Source organism: Zingiber officinale, chromosome 11A (assembly GCF_018446385.1).
Source record: "Zingiber officinale cultivar Zhangliang chromosome 11A, Zo_v1.1, whole genome shotgun sequence".
NCBI lineage: Eukaryota > Viridiplantae > Streptophyta > Magnoliopsida > Zingiberales > Zingiberaceae > Zingiber > Zingiber officinale.
The window spans coordinates 20,672,384-20,685,874 of record NC_056006.1 but is presented as its reverse complement, the minus strand read 5'-3'; the positions used below and the strand labels follow the sequence as shown (position 1 = coordinate 20,685,874).

The window sequence follows — 13,491 nt, the reverse complement described above, 5'->3', positions numbered from 1 at the left end:
TGTGAGCCGGAAGGGCCGCCCGGAGCCTTCAGCCTCTTTAATTCTTCGTCCACCATGGCCAGACGGTTGCAGACGGTGATCTCCTCCACCCATCTCTGGCATAAGCAAGAATTGTTAATGGCCGATCGGAAAGAATGCATAAAAAACTTTGGAAGAAAACGCACTTACCCAGTGGCCTGCTGCATGTGGCTATTGGCCAAATTGCTGAGGGGAATTATAGAGACGCGTGCCCGAGCGTCGGCCCACATTTCGGCTAGAGGCCCCTTCATTGTGATCATGTGCTCGGGCGCGGTTGGTCGATCGGCCTCGGGCATCAATTCTTCGGTTGGGAGGTGAAGTGAGACCCTGACGGTACGGCGCCGACCGGGAGTCGTCTGGGCGGAAGCCGGGGAAGGATCGGAGGCCGGCGCCGAAAATTAGGACAAAATCGTCGAACGTTGGACTTGGCGGGGAGCGGGTGGAAGGGCGCTGATCGGAACGGCCTCGAGGGGGTCCGCTGACGCATCTAGTTGGGATGGCATCTGATCGGACGAGATCGCCTCCACCTCCGGCGCTTTGCCGCGAGAATCGGCGGTGGCCCGCTCGGATGGATGGACCGCAGATGTAGCCGAGCGGAGTGGTGTCTCCGTGCGGTGCCTCTTTTGTCGGAGGGGGCGCTCTTCCTCCTGAGCCGAGCCTTCCTCCCGGACGGAAAGCTCTCGACTAGCAGTTGCGCCAGCCGCTGGCTTCGGGAGAGAAGCCTGAGCGGCTGACTCCCCCGCATTCGTATCGCTCTCCCCCTCATGCGAGCCGACTGGCTCAATGCCAAGCGTCTCCATTTCTTTGGCAGCTGCGGCCTCGAGCGCCGCCGCCTTCCTCTTCAAAATTCCGGCCATCACCGACTCCATGACGATGTTCGCTGCAAAGAAAAAAGGAGAAAATCAGTTAGCAATCAAGACAAATGTACAAGTAAGATTCTTACCGAAGCCGCTCGAGAGGGGGGTCCTGATCGGGCTCAGGCCGAATATGTACATCACCCCTTCAGGCAGGAACTTAGTGATGTTAAACTTCAGACCGGCTAACATGTTGGTGGCGTGAAGATAGTCCGGTCTAGTCTTGAACCTTTTGAGCTCTGGTGAGATTGGTGGTCCGACCTGCCACTGGGTTCGGAAGGGGGTCCGCTTAGGCATACGAAGGTAGAAGTAGAATTCTTTCCAATGCTTATTGGAAGAGGGCAGTTTATTAAAGAAAACTAAACCCGGTCGAGCCTGGAACATGTATGTGCCCAGCTCGGACTGTTTAGGGTAATAAAAATAATAGAAAACCTCCGGTCGGAGGGGGATATTGTGGATTTTGAACAAGACGACAACGCCGCATAAAAGGCGGAAAGTGTTGGGGACTAGGCTTCCGAGCGGAATGCCGAAAAAGTTGCAAACTTCTACGATGAAGGGATGGACTGGAAAGCGCAGACCGGCTACAAATTGGTCGCGGAAAACGCATAAAGCTCCGCGCAGCGGCTTGTGTGGCCGAGCGGAGGGGGAGGGTAGGATAATCTCAAAATTAGAAGGAATTTCGAAAGAGTCCATCAGAATATCGACGTCGCGCCGATTGAAGCGCGACTCCATGGTGGTATACCATGGGCCGAGGGTTTGGTCTTGAGGCTGAGAGGAACTGGCCATTGTCCGAGCGGACGAAACCAAAAAAGGCGAAGAAAGGCAGAGGATAGAAGAAAGAAGATGGCAAACGAAACAGAGCCCCGAGGACCAAAACTCGGGAAAAGAAAGGCAAAGAAAACACAAGAACCAAAGATAGAACAGAAATAGAGCCTTACAGAGAAGAAGGAGGATCGACGAAGAACGCGGGATCGTCGGAAAAAGAGAACCGAAGTTGCCGGAGCACTGAAACGCCGAAGGAAGCTTCTGGGCATGCGAGAGCAGAAATGCGGCAAAGGCGGAGAAGGCGAAGGCTTTATAGGGTTGAGCCCGAGCGGCCTCCACCGTCGGATTCAGGTCGCGAGAACCGGAGCACGCATCGCGCCGTCCATTTCAAACCGCCTCGGTCTCATCACCCGCGGCACCGCCGTCGTACGATGACGGCAGCAATGCCACGTGGCATTCCACCGCGGGAGAGCATTTAATAAGCGCCTTATCGAGGCACAAAGCGCGTGCTTGGCCTTAATGTCGAAGATTGGCGCAAATTCCGAAGAGATCCGAGGAAAGTTGCCGTTGACTGAACGTCGTAGCTACCCACGTGGGGGTCGAGCGGAAGATAGTTTCACGGAGACGCCGCTCGGTGCAACTAACAGTCCAGTCAGTCGGACTAATCGCCTCCTTCAACTAGACTTGAAGGGGAGGCAAGTGATCCGGCAGTAAGGACGGGGGACCCCCTTTGAGGGAAGTCAACGCCACGTGGAGGTCAAAGGTCAAACGACCGACCGGAAAAGGGGGGACCGACCGACCGAACGGGGTATAAGCGGAAGCAAAGACAACCCGATGGGGAGTCGGGTCTCCGACGCTCATGGTGAACAGGGTCGCCGGGCCGAGCAGGTAGCCCGCTCGGCCGAGGCATAAAGCAGTAATGCTGTGAATAGTTTCATCCGAGCACACGACCTGGAATCTCCCGAGTGGATCCGTACCTATGTCCGGTCGGACGTGATGGGACTGCCGAGCGGCCGAACGCTCGGCGCGGGAACAGAAGAGACAAAAGGACAAGGGAAATATCGGGAAACATCTTCTAACAACAGGCATGTCCAACGACCAAGTCATACGTTGAACCTTACGACAGAAGGTTCTGCCGTCCCATCAGAGAGGTGCTCGGACTGTAACAGTATGGTGTTAGGCAAGCTCCTCTGACAAGCCCATACTGAGGTATGGTAAGAGGACACGTATTCGCCTCGGTATGTGTGCATAAGCCTCTTCACAGCTCTATATAAGGGTCCTCACACTTTGCCGGAGGTACGCATTCTCTGATTATCGAAGTCACCTCTGCATTTTCCTCTTGCCTGACTTGAGCGTCGGAGGGTCGTCGCCGGGAACCCCTTCCCGGCCCGACTTCCTTGCAGGTTCGCCGGAGATTGGTGCAGCTGGTTGAAGATAGAGGAGAGCGCCACGTACCCAGCGTCTGTCGACTCAGCGTTCGGACAGGATCAGGGACGATAATACGAAAAGACCGGGGAATCTCATACCGGGAATAGAGATCAGACCGATCGGATTCGCGAAAGGTAGAACGAGTTTGTGCATACCAAGCAGAAAATAATTCTTCAGTTATAGAGAAATGTAGGAGTGAAGAAGGAAAACACTTACTGGGATCTTTTGGGGAGAGGACGACAGGAAGGGGCCGGAAGAAGAAGGAGACCGACAAAGGACGAAAAAAAGTTAAACCGTGGCACCACAAAAACAACTTGGGGAAGAAGACGAAGGGACGATAGCAAAAAGGGTTTAAGGTTTCTGTGAATATTGACTAATAACCAGCACCGTAAGATATGGAGTCCGCCCATAAGGGGAGGCGTCAATTTGTCAGAAGAGAGAAATAACAAGGTGATGGCGTCGGAGCATGTACCAGGGTGCATCAGTAGAAAAAATTGGAGAACATGTGTCACGAGACCATACAAGAGCATTTATAATGGACATAACCGAACAAGTCATATTCGCATTGATATCATTATATATCGCGCCACTGATGCTATCTCCTTGTTGGAGAACTGATCAAAAAAAAAGAAAAATACTGAAGAAGATATTCAATTTCCTAAGTATGATAGATGAAGGAATGGGTGAAAGTGAAGTGTTTGAATAAATAAGAAAGCCTTTTTATTCTTATAAACCAGAAAACCCCAAGAAAATCATCCAGCTTTATACAAGAAACCGTTAGGGTTCACATTTTAGACACGATTAGTTACATAGCATTATATTTTCTTCTCAAAACATTAAACCTTGGAATGTTAGTAGAAATTATAAACATGAGCTCTCAGACTTCTTAGAAAACTTCAACCCCGCTAAAGTTAAACCCGACCAGATTGGGGAAGTGGGAATATTTTACCTAGTATGAGAGTAGGATGAAAAGTCTATCATCCAACTGAACCACCCCCACCCCCCTCCTCCCCATTTAGAAAAGCCAGTGCTTTCTTTTACGCCCAGGAGAAAGTAGGAAGAAGAGTGGTCTTATGGACAAAGGGGTGCAAACTTGTTCACGCCCCCTCAGACATATGACAGAATGATCCACTTCCTGCTTGAACCTTTTGAGCTTTGCTTCCATAGCGTCCACCTTAGCCTGCAGATGACCTAGGTCTGGCTGCTGTCGCAACGCCAACAGGCTAGTCACGTGAACCTCCCTAGTTAACGTGGATACCTCTGAAGCATGTTGAGTCTTCAAAGCAGTCAACTCTTTGGCATGAAGTTCTAGATCTCGATAAACTTTGTTCCTCAAGGCCGTTTCCGACTGTGCTTGAAACTAGGTGACTGACAAAAGTACCTCCAGCTCTCGTGCCCGAGAGTTAGCTAGATCTAAAGCTTGAGCAGCTTCATCTATAAATTTTGCCTTTTCCAACAGGAATTGCTCCCAGAGAGGGGGATCTAAAGGCATACTCTCAGTAGGGGGAGGGGAATAAGATGGAGAAGAACTAAGGCAAGTGAAGAAGGAAGGGAGGATCATAACCCTATTTAACTGTCCAAAAGAGTCATGAGATCACTATACTGGGGGTCACGGGATTGTTGTACTAGGAGTCACGAGGACTACTATAGAAAAGGTCACGAGACTATTTCAATAGCCATGGCAGAACCATGACCAAAGATAGGCAAAGAAACAAAAATAGACTTAGGTCTAGTCAGTCGGCTACACCTTCTTTGACTAGACTTGGAGGGAGGGCTAGTGATACGACTTATGGAGAATGGACCCATTTTTTAGTAAAAGAGGAAAGAAAACTAGTCGAGCAGCAATGCTCGTATAAGCGCGACAGGCCGAGACAGGCCGAGCAAGAATATCCGATCGAGTAGAAGAAGCATTTAGCCCCACAGCAGACAAGGCACAGTATGCTCGGCAGGTGAAGGCCGATCGAGCGAAAGAGACCGACTGAGTATCTAGGTTCGGCAGGCCGGGACAGGCCAAGCAGGAACAGTCGGTCAAGTAGAAGAAACATTTAGCCCCACAGCAGACAAGACATAGTATGCTCAGTAGGTGAAGACCGACCGAGCGAAAAAGACCGACCAAGTACCTAGGTTCGGCAGGCCGGGACAGGCCGAGCAGGAACAACCGGTCGAGCAGAAGAAGCATTTAGCCCCATAGCAGACAAGGCACGGTATGCTCGGCAGGTGGAGACCGACCGAGCGAAAGAGACCGACCGAGTATCTAAGTTTGGTAGGCCGGGACAGGCTGAGCAGGATCAGCCGGTCAAGTAGAAGAAACATTTAGCCCCACAGCAGACAAGGCACAGTATGCTTAGCAGGTGAAGACCGACCGAGCGAAAGAGACCGACTGAGTATCTAGGTTCGGCAGGCCGGGACAGGCTGAGCAGGAACAACTGGTCGAGCAGAAGAAGCATTTAGCACCACAGCAGACAAGACACAGTATGCTCGGCAGGTGGAGACCGACCGAGCGAAAGAGGCCGACCGAGTCTTACACTGTTTAACATCTCATAAACTCTGGCACATAAATCATATGGAAATACTTTGTGATTATACGAGGGCTTAACTAATTTGGCGGGAAATATCTTCTAGAAGCTTATATAGGTTTGCTAAACGACAAAGAAGATACATCTGGGGTACGATAAAGATTCCATAAACTATTTTCACAAGTGGTGCTTACGCCATCTCATAACCAACTTCAACAAACTAGGGCCCACCTCATGACTGTAGAGGTCAAGTGAGGTGGTATAAAAAGGGGAATCCTCTCCACTGGCCAGGTATGCAATCATTCCTACGCAACTCAAACCCTAACGGAATTTTCGGTTGTTCATTGTCTTCTCTCTCTATTCTCGTCGAAAAACTAACTTGAGCGTTGAAGGGCCTAGCCAAGGATTCCCACCCCAGTCTTAGGTCGCTAACGCTTTGTTGGTTGGTTGGTCGGTGTGCAGGAAGGCAGAGCTATTCACCGGAGTTTTAGATCTACAATTTATTCCTCATCATCCTCCTCCTCGGGCTCCTCTTTAGATTTGCTTTAGTTTTCTCATATCTGTGGAGATTCATCCACTGAGGTTGTCATGTCCTATTCACTAAAGGAGCACTTTGCTGCGTTAGACCTCTCGCTGCTCATCTTCCCCAGGGTCATCATCAGGCATCACTCCAGCTATGCATCTTGTCGATCTCAGACAGGATCAGTATCTAAGTTAGATCGATGCCTATAGTTCCCTCAAACGGGGAATGTGTCCTCACCAAGTCACTCTCCTCCAGTGATTTACCTTAACTTACACTACAACAAAAACTGTAAACGACAACGGATATTATCCGTTGTCGTAGGGTCAAAAAACCGTTGTAACTGAGGGCATTGTAGAATGTATTACCCTACGACAACGGTTTGAATCCGTTGTCTTTGTAGACATTTGACAACGGTTTTTATCCGTTGTTGTTTATATGCTCAAAATTTGACTACGAAGGATATGACAACGTTTTTAAACTGTTGTGGTAGATAATTTCAACAACAGAAATAAACCGTTGTAGTAGACTTTTTTTACAACGGATATAAACTGTTGTGGTAGATAATATATGACTCGTTTTATTTTTTTTACAACAGTTTTAATATATTTTACAACGGATAAAACCTTTGTCTTTTATCACTTTTTACAAAAAAAATTCGTTGTGGTTTACCTAGTTTTTACAACATTTTTAACTGTTATCTTTAATATTCATTAATACCAAACAACCAATCTTATTTTACTATAAGCAAACCACCAATACAAAACTAAATATTTACTACATTAAATCCAAAATAAACATCCATATATAATTCATCTTGTAGACACATATACAAAAATATACAAAATGAGTTGTTACTCATCAAAATACACAAGTTTTCCATTACTGTTCTCCATATACATTAAATCACATGTTTTTCATTTGTTGTTCTCCATATGGCTGTTAATTTACAAATTAGCAAGACAAGCTACATCCTAACAAAGCTTACTTCTTGCATAAAAAAAACTCAAGCCTCACGAATTGCCCGACCTGCAAGAGAAAAATTTAACAAAACTTATCAAATTTCATAATTCCAAAAAGAGAATGTAATTAACCAATCTGTAGTGCATAGAAGGCAAAAACAAACCAAATGAAGGAAACAAAAAGAGGTGTTTATTAGAGAATAACAATACATGGAATCTACTAGGAGCAGTGATACCTAGCTTAGCATAGTTTACTAAATAATTAGCACTGTATGCAGCTAACATTATTTAAGTGAACTATCATCCAAGATCAATAGAATCCATGCAAAGTGCATTACATCCATTAACATCTTGAAACAAAATATTCATGTAATTTTTTGTACCATTTTCCAGACTGCATTACCTTTGAGTATTTGGTAGGCACAATATGCTTTTTCATTTTGCAAGTAACAAGTTGCCAAGAGTTGCAAATTGATCTGCAATAAACAGACCCATCACAAAAGCATAAGTGAAAGTAAAAAACATGGGTTCAAAATCTTCCAATTAAAACTTGAACCAAAAGAATTGGATCATCATGATGAGTTATGTTAGGGTGAATTGTTTGTAAAGCTAAAACAACCAAAAATTCCTCAAAATAGAAATCACATACGCACAGCTTTAATAATTACATAGGACACCTAAAAGAACCAAAGTGTCAATCAAATAAGTGCAGATTAAGAGCTATAACATTCACTACATTCCAGCTGGAAAAATAGATTTTACATTCCCATTTCATCAATACAAAGAGAAAATCTAACAAATTTAGCTGCAATGCATGTGCAATTCACGAGTAATTTGCATTGCTCGTCCAAGCAAAAGTATATAGAGCAAACTATTAAGAAATCAAACTGCAGTATATAGATGTTTTGTATATCAATATACTATGGATCATACACGAAATGCCTTTACAAGCTCTTCATTTCATTATTCTCAAGCAATCACTAACATGCATATAGATTAACATAGTTGTGCTTGATGAAGCATTATAATTGTCATTCGCGATGATACTTGCAAGGTCCAACAAGATGGAAGTAGGAAATAAAAATTTGTCATCAACAATGAATTTTGAATGTACTTTTGCCACAATAGAATTATGCTCAAGGAGTCATCAACAAAGTATGTAGTTCAACATAGTAAAAATTTAAATGCGATTGTAAAAAGAAAAAATAATAAATTATAAGATTAGACAAGGAAATTAAACTAGTAAATGAAACAAACACAGGTACAGAATTTAGGGCATCCCAACAAATACCAGATATTCCTTGGACGGTAGAAAAAAGCTAGGTAAAACGTTAAAGATGTATACATGAAGACTTTGAGATAGGAGGAAAAACAAGATTAAGTCATGGCATATAGATGAAAACCATAAGGAGAGTACAAACAAGAAATTTGTAGAGTGACTCCTAAGATACAAAAGGTCATCATCTAACAATTCACAAAGAGATAACTTCCACATTGTCAGTCCTTGCATAATTCGGAAACAACTAAATAGGTTATTCACACAACCCAACCATTATTAATTTGGGACCACAAAGAGAGGCAATAAATAAGGGAAATGTCAGCTAATTCTGCTCATGGTAGAAATGCAAGAATGAAGTATTGAGCAAAGGAGATAGCTAGATGTGAACAAATAAATTATTGGCAGTAAGGAATCAAAATCAATAAGTCATGGAGTCACAAACAAAGTGTTCAACCATCTTTTGAAGTCTAGTAATTTATACCTAGTAATGAATATAGTCTAGTACGCAATCCGCCCATTCGAATCGCACTTTGTCAATTTCTTCATTGGAGTAAATTATTTTCTTGAACTGTTAACAAACCCAGATTAGTTTAGTAAAAAAATCAGTAATGAAGAAGCAAAGTCAAATAAGGGAAATTATTTAAGAAAATTGAGAATATGTCAAATATGCCAAGCAAATGAGAAAAAAAACCAGAAAAACATACACTGACCAAATCAGAAGCTGGAAATTTATGGTTGCTGAAACGAGTCCTCAAATATTCTCAATGAAGAATTAAATATGTACTCACAGTGTGGTGCCCGACTGAGTAGGAAATTTACCTCATTTTTCATCACTACCCAACGTGCAGGCCAAGCAACATGGGTCCCTATAGCGTCACCAATGGTGTCACATTCATTTGGAATGGGAAATGGCAACCTTGCTGAATTCTCCACAACCTCATCAATCGAGACGCGCATGCAATTCATGGGTAACGGAACACCATGAAGTAATTTTCCATCCCCATTGACATGAACAACTATACCATAGGTCACAATATTGGACTTTGATTTCAGTGACAGTGCAACTGGCATATCCTAGAAGACAATCAATCATGTCATACATTGATGCACTCATTATTGCAAATAATATTAAGTATCCATAATTAAATACATATATACCAACTATATATGTAAAGATGCGATTTTAAACTTGAAAGACACATTACTAGTGATGGAATGCACAGTCGTCATCAAACCTTCCGCAATTCCAAATCTATCATGAATGACCTATCATTTCAAAGAAATCAATCACCTATCACCAATTTCATCACAAAGCTAAAATGCTGTGTCTCAAGTTTAACAACCTTTGCAAGAGGGGCAAGGCAGTTGGTGGTGCAGCTAGCATTGGAGACAATATTGATGTCAGATGTGTATGTATGCTCATTCACTCCCACCACAAACATAGGTGCATCCTTTGCTTGGAGCAAAAATGATGACTTTCTTGGCACCACCCTGGTATTCAGAAAAATAGGGATTCTCATCCTTGTCTTCCAATGTCATTTATACATGTCATCAACAGCAATAATGTCTAAACAATCTTCCAATATAACATAGGCTTGAATTTTATCAAAATCATCCAGCTGTCTTATAAAAATAATGAGACATTGAACAAGATTATTACTATAGACAGCAACATGCAGAATATCATTACAGGCAAAAAAATTTCTATGCAAGCTAACAAATATGAAGTCAATATTTAGATTTGTCACCTTTGAAAAGACAAAATCAACAACACCTTCATATGCTAGCACCAACATATGAACTTGTGCTTCAAACTGCTTCACAAAATCAGATTTATCAACACGTACCTTCTTATGTCATAAATTTTTTGAGTCAATGCAATTCATATATTTTCATTCACAATTTTAAGGAACTTCAAGGCCAGTGAATCCACATGTAATGGTCAGCAGATTTGGGTCTCTAATCTGACCATGACTCAAGAATCAAGATAGGAACAAAAATGTGAAATGGTGGGAAGTAAAATAATCTAGAATGAAGTTCCTAAAATCGAATGTATATTAGTTGCACGCAGTATGTATTTTTGTAACTAAAGTGACCCACCTGATCACTAATTACATTAAATCCACATGTACAAGCATCAGACACAAACAACATAAAACTAGTCCGTAACATTAATCTCATTCCTTGATTTGCAAAACTAGATTCCTCTTCATCAAAGTAAGAAGATCCAGTGGAGAAATGCAACCTACGATGTAGTAATTCTCACCTACCTTTAAGTGAGCAGCAGCCTTGTCCTTGTCTGTGAAGACACCAGTCGACTCCACAACGAACTAAACTCCAGTCTCGACCCAAGGAATCTCCTCAGGGTTTCTAAACACAAACCACAATCTCTGTAAACAACTTTCACCAAAATTGAAACATGGAAAGCAGCTTCTTCTATCAGTATGACACAGATAACATGAGTTTAAAGACCTAATGCCAAAGACAGTAACTTCGTTCTCTCTAAAAAGAAGGGTCTTGGAATCCTTCACTTTTATCTCATGAACTTTTATCTCATGATGCTTCCATTGTCCATGCACAGTATCATATTTAAACATGTATGTCTACAATTCATTAGCCACGGTATAGTGTCAGATTCAAGATTCAAGTAAAAACTAATCATATAGTTAATCATAATGTAGCAACAGTAGGGCATGAACCCACTCTTCACGGATGCTTAAAAAATATCAAATCAAGCCACCAAAATCGAAACCAAAGAACTAAACTAATACGCACACTACAAGCTGAGTACCATGTAGTCAGTTGTGATGAACAGATCATTGACGGCGACGAGCTCCACATCATCGCTCTGAAGCGCGACTCTAGCGACCAACCTCCCAATTCTTCCGAAACCTAATAAGTGGTACCAAAACAAAAGTAAAGGCCTGCGGAACCTCGATCGAGGTCTTGACTCATAGGAAATCATACAGCAACTAAGGAGGAGGCCTACCGTTGATGCCGATCTTGATCTTAGCTGCAACAAAAACCACCAAACGAAAACAAAAGAGGAAACCAGGAGTCAAAATCGAGATCACAGAAACATAAAAGAGATGAAGAGCAAAGGGGATCGAAGGCGTACCCATGGCAGCAAGACGAAAAGGGCTTGTGAAAAGGGCACGAGACGGCAGTGTCAGCGAGGGAGCTATGCGTCCGCCCATTAAAAGGAAGGACTTTCTTCATTTCCCTTCTATCAATTTTTTGTTCCCCCAAATTCCATCTCCCTCCATCAAGTGGCGAGCCGTGTAAGATCTAGAAAACCTATCCGAACACACTATTTCGACCAATAAAGGTGAATAACAAACAGAAATCGATGCTTAAAACTGACGCCTTCAGAGATCAAACACCACAAATGTTGACATATGAGCAGGCAAAGGGCACGATGAAACAAATCTAAAGCTAAAAAGAAGAAGAAAAGAGAATGTTGCGCTTGCAAATACAAGCATAGTGGAATCAAAAATAGGTTTCGTTTTTTGAGACAAAATTTATGAACGAAGACAAGACCTAGGTTATGAATCTACCTTGACTATGGCTCTAGCACAAATCCAAAGAAGACAAGACCTAGGTTATGAATCGACGGAGTAGGAGTGCCACCTTTAGCGAAGAAATACACCTCGTCTGATCAAAAGGTTCCATGAGCGAAAGAAGTAGCAGTGGAAGGTCAAAGGGCCTCGTTGAACTCAGAAACCTGCTCACCAGGAAACGAGAGGAGCACACCGTCATGGAGGAAGATCCAGGGGAGGCGTGAAGAGATTGTATGAGGAGAGGGAAAGAAAAATGACTTAAGTTTGGGAGCGCGAAGGGGAAAACACGGCGCCGAAAAGAAAACGGCAAGGGAAAGCAAAATAGGGAGGGGAAAATGACCAAATTCGATTACAATGATTTTTTCAAAACTGTTGTCGTAGTCACTAAAAAAGCGCTTAAAGACAACGGATTTAGAAAACCATTGTAAAAAGTGTTGTTGATTCAAAAAGAAATCGCTCAATAACAACGGTTTTCCCAAAACTGTTGTCTTTTATATTTAATGGGGAGTTCAAAGACAACGGTTTTCGTAAAACCCGTTGTCTTTGAGCAAATACGCAATGCTTTCTCTTAAAACCGTTGTCATAGGGGTGTTGTCTTTTAATATTTTTGTTGTAGTGTTACCATCCTACTAGACATCCGGTCAGCCGTCGACTTGTCTAGATTCCATGCCAGCTATCTAATAAGCACGTTGACCTAGCTAGACTTTGTGCTAGATATCCGGTCTGCCCATCGACCTATCTGGACTTCCTACCAACTATCCGGTCAACCCGTCGACCTAGATAGATTTCTTGTCCAATATCCGGTCGGTCCGTCAACCTATCTGGACTTCTCCTGTACACTCAGTTAGATCGTTAGATCACAACAAACCTAACTTAACTTACTTTGTCATTCATCAAAATCTGAGTTAGACCGTTAGTGCTAACCGCACCAATAATTTCTCCCTTTTTGATACAATGACAATCTGTGTTAAGTTAGTAAAAAAATATGCAAAAATAACTAGACAGATGATATGGTTTTAGACTATTTTTGATGTTTTATCTAGATTGTTGCTAACATAATCCACCTAACCTTCCCCCTTTGACATTAATCAAAAAATAAGCATAGACAAGTTAGGAAAAATTGACTAAGTAAAAGAAAGAAAATTTGACAAAAAAAGATTTCAGGTTTACTTGGGGAAGTTTAAGTTAGTAAAAAGTTGGGAAAAAACTTTTCAAAAATGAATGTTGGAAAACTTTAAGTCAAGATTTTCAAAAATAAAGTTGAAATTTTTTTTATCAATTCTTCATAAATATACAGAATTTTAAAATGCTAGGGTTTTCAATAATAACGTTTAAAGTTAAAAAAAACAAGGAATATTTTGAAAAAAAATAATTTTTCAAACACATTTGAAAACTTTTTTGAAATAGGAAATTTTGAAAAAGATATAAGGGAACATGGTGTTATTTTTCAAAAACATTTGGAAAACTTTTTTGAAATAGGGAAAGACATAAGGGATATTTTCAAAAAATAACGTGGTAAAACTTAAGTAATATTTAAATATTAAATTTTTAAGATACCTTTTCATAAACTTAAACTTGTTAAACTACCA

At 42.4% G+C, this 13,491-nt stretch overlaps 1 long non-coding RNA gene and 1 pseudogene across 1 annotated transcript; both read right to left on the bottom strand.

Moving 5' to 3' along the window:
* Positions 1–7,093: 7,093 nt before the first annotated feature.
* LOC122032810 lies at positions 7,094–9,036 on the bottom strand. Its single transcript, XR_006126229.1, has 3 exons — positions 8,824–9,036; positions 7,467–7,539; positions 7,094–7,130 (listed from the first exon to the last, which is right to left on the bottom strand). It is a non-coding gene; the product is annotated as an uncharacterized LOC122032810 (long non-coding RNA).
* A 35-nt stretch (positions 9,037–9,071) lies between these two features.
* On the bottom strand, positions 9,072–11,567 carry LOC122031287 (annotated as a pseudogene).
* Between the last annotated feature and the right edge of the window lie 1,924 nt (positions 11,568–13,491).